Genomic DNA, 7963 nt, shown 5'->3' with positions numbered 1-7963 from the left:
GTAACCCTAGCAGTGCATTAGCCATCTCTCCTCAGCCTCCTCCTGCCTAAAAATATTTGGGAGAGAAGACAGAGTGGTCAAGAGATGTTATCCATGGCCACTGAAAGAGCAGCCGGAGCGATTTAGAAGAACCCATTAGGGGTTCTTAGAAGAATCCCATTAGGGGATGGCCTCATTTGAGCTCATGGCACATTGCTGGCATAACACCAAATTCAGTGGCCATTGAATTGAAACAGCTTAAAGACTTCTTGGAACCTGCATCAAGGCCAGGCTTGCCCCATAGACAAGGGACAGCTAAGCTACCCACATATGACACTACTCACAAGCAGAAACAATCAGCCTTGATGGAGTATTTCACAAGATGGTCTCCATCAGGTGCCAGCAGCTTTTTAAATATTAACCAGCGAGATCTGCTGGCTGCCTCTCTGGGATTACCATCTCTGACACTGGTGATCCCAGAGTGTCAGCATAATTTAGCAGCCAAACCCTGGCTCCCAGCGAGTGGCTTGCAGATGTGGATTTTAATTAAAAATATTTAATTTTCGGCTCCAAGTTCCATTTGCTCTACGTGGCATTACTGTTTCTGGTGCTCATCACACAGACTGCTGCAATGCTGCTCTGAGGAAACCTCAAACAGCTTCGTCTGCCTATGGCAGCTCCACCGAATGGCCCCGTTGAGCCCCGTTTTGCGTTCAGCCGTAACAACCAAAATAGAGAGCTACCAAAAAAAAAAAAAAAATTCATTTGTGACTCAGAACCTACCTTATACCAGAGCAATTCACTCAGAGATTGGCAATATGGAAAGCGCACCTTTCTAGCCCCACCAAGACTCATTCCTGGAGAACCTGTTTATTGTTTTTCATCTGCAGAAGACTGAAAACTCTGGGCATTGCTCAAATCTAGGGGAAAAAAAAGCTAAGTTTAAATCAGCACCTCAGGATTGTAGGATACACGGTTTGACAAGTAGCTCCAGAGCCCAGCTGATGCTGTGGCCCTTTTGCTTGAGATGAGGAGATGTTGCATTCCCAAAGCTCCTGCAGCCTCACAGGCTGGACCTTACATGGTCCAGTGGGACCTTACATAGTTCTTTCACTGTGCTATTTTCCTTGAAAAAAAAGTCAAGACAGTTCTTCAGTGAAAAGTTGCTGGTTTACTTTTTGCTCATCACCACTTAATTTACCCTGCTTCAGTTTATTTAGTGTGAGTAGCTTTATATAAAATTTTCACAAATAGGTTTCTACAGCTGCAGACATATACTTAGTGAATCCCTAATCAAACATGGTTGGAATAGCCTTTAGTGCAGGTCCTGCTCATAAAAAAGGTTCTACCTTTGTCCTCTGATTGCACACTGCAAACAGCATGCATCCACAACATTCTTCCATAGAGAAACACTTCTTTTGAATTTAGCAGAGAAGTTGAGTATTTTGGAAGTTGTACATTATGGTTGATAAATATCTGGAAAGATATTTTGAGATTACCACTTAGGTCCCAGGTTTTTAGGCAGTGTGGAAGAAGTTCATTTTCCTTATGTGTGAAAATGGAGCAGAAATCATGAAAAGAACCCAAGGACAAATAGGCTTCACTGTACTAAATATCCAAATCATTCAGTTTTGAGGTGTTGCTAATTATTATGAATAGCTGAGAATTTTGATTATGGAAAATATTTTGAAACTGGGCTTTTGGAAATTGGGCTTTTTATGTCTCGTTTTATTTCCAATAAGGAGGTTCATACCTCTTCATTGCTTTTGGGAAGAGAAATAAGGAGTCCTACATCCTCTAAAGAAACTCCTGTTAAAGGGAATGTACAACTCAGTGAGTGAGACTGCAGTGCCAGTGAGAACCCATCCACAGAGAAAGACTTTGTGAACTGTCTGGGGGAAGGACAGTACACGGTTGTACAGCACCTGATGCAAGGGAGGCATGACATATGACCCTTATCACAAATGGAAAAACAAACATCAACAAGACAGATTGAAGAACACATCAGAAACAGTAAAAATAAAGTTAAAAATAATCACTGATAACATTTACCCTGGAGTGCTTTTTGCTTTGTTATTCTATATTGACAATCCCACCTAGAAATGGGTCTCTCAGACTTTTTGACTCATAGACAACCCGGTTTGCTCTACAGACCCCAGTGTATCCATTGTCACCCATGGAAGGGCCCCAGGGCCTTTGCTATGCTGCATCTTTGGGGATGGATCAAATGGTTCTCAGACGAGAACAAAACCAGACATTTTCCAACCAAATACCTCTCAGGTCACTGAGCAATGCTCTGGTGGCTCTGCCTCGCCAGCAAATGCCCATGCTGAGGCACATCAATAAGTAGCTTTGCCTGAGGAACCTTCCTCCTCTAGGGTTTCTGTGCTGATGGCAGGAGGAGATGTGTGCCCCTGCCTCGACCAGCACCATACATGGTCCAGCGAGCTGGCTGAAACCACTGACACAGGCTGGATGTGTACTGAGATCCCAACCTGTGAACTGGGGCATTCGCAGCTTGCACATAGGCTTTGATCCACCAGCACTGCTAGTGAGGAAGGTAGAGAGGGCAGCGGTTTAGCTGGCTGCGGGAGAGCAAATGAGGAAGGGCAGAAGCCCCTCTAATTGCCACAGCTCCACAATCATTGCTGATGAGTGCTATCAGCCGTTGCAGAGCAGGGACACAAGAGGACTCCGAGTGAAGGAGTTTCAAACTGGACTTTGGGGTGAATTGTATCAGCCTGTTGCTGCACTGAAGTCCTAGAGACCAGAGCCCCTGTGCCAAATGCTGCAAAGCCAAAACAAAGCCTAGTCCCTGATTAAAACAACTTGCAGCCTTGGCACATATAATTATTAATTCAGATGAGACTTTATGTCAAGAGCTACTGCTTTATAAGACAATCAGGTACTGCCACAGATGATTGCCACAGCAAGGACATTTGGGGAATCTCTCAAGATCATCTGGTGAGTGCTGCCATAGGATCCAGAGCAAAGCTGCTTCATCACTCTGTTCCTGGCTGTCATGTAAAAGGATAGTAAAATAATATCACTTAGTTGTTTCTACTCCGTGGAAATAAGCCGTATTACCTCTACAGGAGCACAAATCTCTTCTACAGCTAAATCATGCTGCCTGAATACACGTAGAGTGACTCCTAGCGTTCCTCAGGAAAGAGCAGTCAGGTTCTACAGGGCACAAAACCCTCGTCCCCAGCCATCTCACCTGATGGACTGAACAGTGGAAATCGTACCATGCCCGTGCTCCGCACTATGGGATCCCAGGCAGACCCTCTAACGACCACTGCTGGCTTTTCTTTCCTTGTGTCCTGGAGAATCCACCAACAGTGAGTGATGGATTGGAATTGCTACTCTGGGCAGGTAAAGCTGATCAAAGGACACTTTGAACATCGGGAAGCTTGCCCATCCCTTCTAAGCAGCTCCAGGACATGAACAGACTGAGAAAAGATGAACTGCCCAAGTCCCTCAACATGAAAGTCTCCAGGCTGATTTTCAAAGCTTTTTGAAACAGTGAAAGAGAAGTATACCAAGGTGCCAGATGTTGAAAAACATCTCAGAGCAAGAACATTCCCTTTCCCCTTCTACTCCTGCCTGCCCCACCGCAGCCAGTGGTTTCAACATCTCTCCTTCCTCACCGCCCATGGCATGAGTAGCAGACCATGTACCCAGCAAACCCAGAAAGGGACAGCTCCAAATCTTTGTCCAAAACCAGGCGGTTTCTCCTTCCCCAGTCAGAAACGGCATGACTTTAATATGGTAATGATGTTCTGCATGAACTTGTTCTCCAAACAAGGACCAGTTTGTCATCAGACAAAAATGGAAAGGGTCAACCTTTCCTGCCCCTTCTGCACAATTTCTCCTTTCAGGGGGGAATGGCTTGAAAGCTCCAGTTATCTAAGTCCGTTTTCCAGAAAGACCGACACCTCCACAACCAGGCTCCTCTCCTCTCCCTCTTTTAGGCTATGAAAAAGTCCTTGGTGTTTTGGCCAGGCCACTTCTCCAATACAGCTTCTGTCATTAGGCAAAGAAAAAAAGAAAAGAAAAAAAAAAGAGAGAGGAAAAAAAGAAAAATCTGCTTTTTTTGAAAGTTCTGCAAATATTTTATGCCCACTCTTTCTTTTTTCTTTTTCTTCTTTTTTTTTTTTTATTTTTTCCCCCTTCTTACATTCACACAAGCAAAACAACAAGAGGGTCCTCTGATGAATGTGGCGGATCGCCATGGTTACGGTTCAGAGATGCGGCAAAAAGCAATTATGGTGGGACATAGTGGAGGGGAAAAAAAAAAAAAAAAAGAGAGAAATGCACCTCTTTGTCAGAATTTCAGAACAGCTGTAATAACACTTCTGCACCCCAACCAGCGCAAAGTAACTGAAATATTGTGGCATGTTAAATGCCAACGCATTAAATACCGGGATTTCAAAGTCACATTATTTAAAAAGACAGGAAGCATTAATTTCCAGCTGCACTTTCAGCTTGTTAAGTCATCTAGGGGGAATAGGGAAAAAGGAGCAAGTCCGTGGCACAGGGCCTCACATTTTGAGGTGTGAAATAAAACACTGTTCAGCGACGCAGTGGAATGCACTTGTAACAGATTTAATCTGACAGCAGCTGCGGTTTCCTATTTAAGCTTTGTGTGATTTATTTTTCCCCTTGGTGTTGGAGCTCCTGAAAGAGACGGCGACGCCCTCCTGACCTTTCCCAATCTGAGGATCTCAAAGCGCTTTACCCCTTGTATTCATTTTCACAGCCTGCGATGGGCGAGGGAGGTGGGTTGTCACTGTTCTCACGCAGTAGGTGAGACTTGCTCGGGTCTGATCTTCCTAGCCCAAGGGTCACAGATGAGATGTCTTGGTTTGGGCCTCTGCAAGGACTGGGAGAAGCAGGAAGTTCTCATTTTACATGCATTATTTTAAGATTATATTGAAAATAAAGGCTGCATATCACAGGCTGGGATTATCTGTGAAACGCATGTACGTCCATAACATTTATTCCTCTGCAGCTAGCAAAAAAGTAAGATTCACCTCTGCTCTTTCTTATTTGTATTTAATCTTGAGGGTTTCTATCATCGGTCTTACAGATCTATTTTTGGTGACAACAGCAGCATAAAGTATCTCCCTTCCTTCTGATACCTGTTGCATACTGCAGCCCCCAGCTGTGTTCTTGTCTTCCAGGCTATGAATCATACCAGGGACAAGATCCTGCTGAATTTTAACCCACGGAAAGAGGTAGAAAGTGAGAAATGACTGAAATGGATCTGTCTCTCATCCTGTTCACCAAGCGGTTCTGCAAATTGTAGTGCTAAAGACCAGAGGTAGTGGAAAGTGTGAAAGGTATAAACGGCGATGTGCGTGGTACACCTTGGTTCCAACAAAAAAGAAGGATGAGCAGAGCAATACAATAACGAATAGACAAAACAGCCTAAACAGGACAAAGATTAACCACTGCACAGATTATTTACCTCTTTTCTGAATGCTTCCCTCCAGTTACGTTTCCTGTCTCTTCATGGAAAAGAGCTCTCAGATTACACATCCCAGTTCTAGCTTTCCTCCATCTGGTCACAAGAGCAAGCTCTTCTATCCATCCCGCATTGACTCACTGATGGACTGAGATAAAAATTAGGTTTCCCAACCGTAGCAATGGCCCACTGTTCCTCTCTTCTTTTTTCTATATTATGCCCAGCAAAATCGAAGCTCCAGGATGCTTCCTCAAGCAAAAGAAATCTGAGAAAACCTGTGTATGAAAAGAAGACGCTAAATTTGAAGGAAAATGAAGTATTGCCAAGTCTTGTGGTTATATATCACAAGTCTTATGATATTTTGATTTTTTTTAATATATTTTTTTTAGCACTGGCTTCTAAAAGCAAGAAACAGTATGAACATCTTAGTATGAGAACAGTGGAGAAATCGTGAAAAATAGAAAGAAGGGACTGCTAAAGGTTCAGCAGTGAGAGGGAGCCTAAAAATAGCCCCACAGAGCTTTAAATTCTTTTGCTTTTTTAAAGCAATCCATGATTTAGACAAGCCTGTCACAACTTCTGAACACTGGGGATACGCCATGTTAGATTATGTACTTGAGAAGGACTGAGTAGTGGGGTTTTATAAAAATTTGTCACAGGAGAAAAGCTCTGTGGAGTGAAACTGTGATCTAATGTTGCAGGTTGTGCCTTTATTGACAGCAACAGTAGAAGTCTCAAGAGCTAAACCAAACCCCAAAATGAACTCTCCTCTAAATCCAACCGATGGATGCACAGGGAGGTTGTGGTGTCTCAGAGTACTCCTCTGCCAATGCACCTTCGAGGCTTGTATTCTCTCAGCATTGGAAATGTAAACCTGAAAAGAAACAGTAAAATTTACCTCCGGTTTACATTTGTATAGAAAAAAAAAAAATGAAAAGACAGCCTCGGTTTCTCTAGGCAAGTTGATGAAATGTGGAGTTTAAACCCATTAAAGCATTTTCCTGTATTGAAAATTGAAAGGATAAGCAAAATGCTATTGGAGACTGTTTTCCAATTAAATTAAATTTTGGCCCAGAGCAGCTTCGTTTGATAAACCCTCAGAGGAATTATCAGCAACCCACAGCCCAGGGAGGTGGGTTTAACCTTTCTCTTGATAATTCATACCTTTGGAGATTTGGTTTCCACTCAATGTTCTCCCATCTTCTAAGCAGTTCCCAAATCAGAGGTAACCAGCCTAATCAGTGGGGCAGACTGGATGACTATCTCACCCAGCCTGGGGCTTCACTGAGAGTGCGGTACCTTGTCAGCAAACACCAGAGCCAAAATCAACTGACCAAGCAAGAAGGGCGGCAAGGTGGGTGAAAGAAGCTCAGCTTCTAAGTGAGGCTTAAGCTGGGTGAAAGCAGAGGGTGTTTGCAAAATGTGTCAAGTGATGAGAAGAAAGGCTGAAAGTGTAAGCTGGTTTAGAAGTTTCAAAATCAATCTCTCCTTCCAAAAGAGGTAAGAGATACCAAAGACTGGAGACCTCACAAGTGAGCAATTTAGGAAGCTCTGGTTTTGAACGTGGTTGTGCTTCAGCTCAGCCCTTGAATCAACCATGCAGGACTCCAAGTGGAAAGGATCATTAAGCTGAATAAATGCCAAGTTGCAGCAGCAGGCCCAGCCTGCAAGGTGCTGAACTACCCTAAATCAATAGGATCTAGAAGCACACAGAGCCATTTCTGATCAAACGCTCAGTGTCCAAATGGGTAACTCCCTAAAGATGAAGTCTGGAGATGGAAAGCAGATCAGAACAACCAAAAGTGCCACAACCCTCTGCAGCAGTGAGTACCATGGTCAAGGCATCCTTTGTGCTATCTGGACTCGACATTTATATGAGAGAGAGATAAAAGAAGGAATTTTAAAACAAAGGTTTCATTGCAGATTGCTATTTTCTCATTGCTTTATTATTTGCTCTTTGCACATGTCAGATAAGTGGACTTGCGAATAGCCTTAATTAGAAATGCAGATTACACTGAGCTAGAATACAGTGGACACTGTTTCTCTCCAGCAATCCTGCCGGGAATACACATGGCCAATTTGCTAAGAAACAAACTGAAAGTCAAAGTTAGCTTCATTTTTAGGCTATACAGTGTGTGCAGTTGCTGTGCCCAGTTCATAAATCCAGCAGCTGTGAATAATTCCTCATTCTTAAAGAATTTAATGGAAGAAAAGAACTGTGTTTCCAGTAGAAAGGCCCACTAAAAGAGACGTGCAGCTTCTGGTAGTGGTTTTATCCCCTGAGGTAGGATCAGACACGATCAATGCTAAATTGGAGACCTGCAACCAGAAAACCAGTGTGCTGTCTCAGACCTGACAACGGGCTTGAATACCTGAAAGCTTGTCTCCCCACCCACAACTGAGATTAGTTTGTCAAATAAAAGATATTAGCTTTCTCCACACTCCTTGACTTACTTGGTTTACTAACACTCCTATGAGTGGGACTTTTCCCTCTGAGCATGATGATACCTGTAA

This window comes from Mycteria americana, chromosome 6 (genome assembly GCF_035582795.1).
Source record: "Mycteria americana isolate JAX WOST 10 ecotype Jacksonville Zoo and Gardens chromosome 6, USCA_MyAme_1.0, whole genome shotgun sequence".
Classification (NCBI taxonomy): domain Eukaryota; kingdom Metazoa; phylum Chordata; class Aves; order Ciconiiformes; family Ciconiidae; genus Mycteria; species Mycteria americana.
This window is presented reverse-complemented; position numbering follows the sequence as displayed.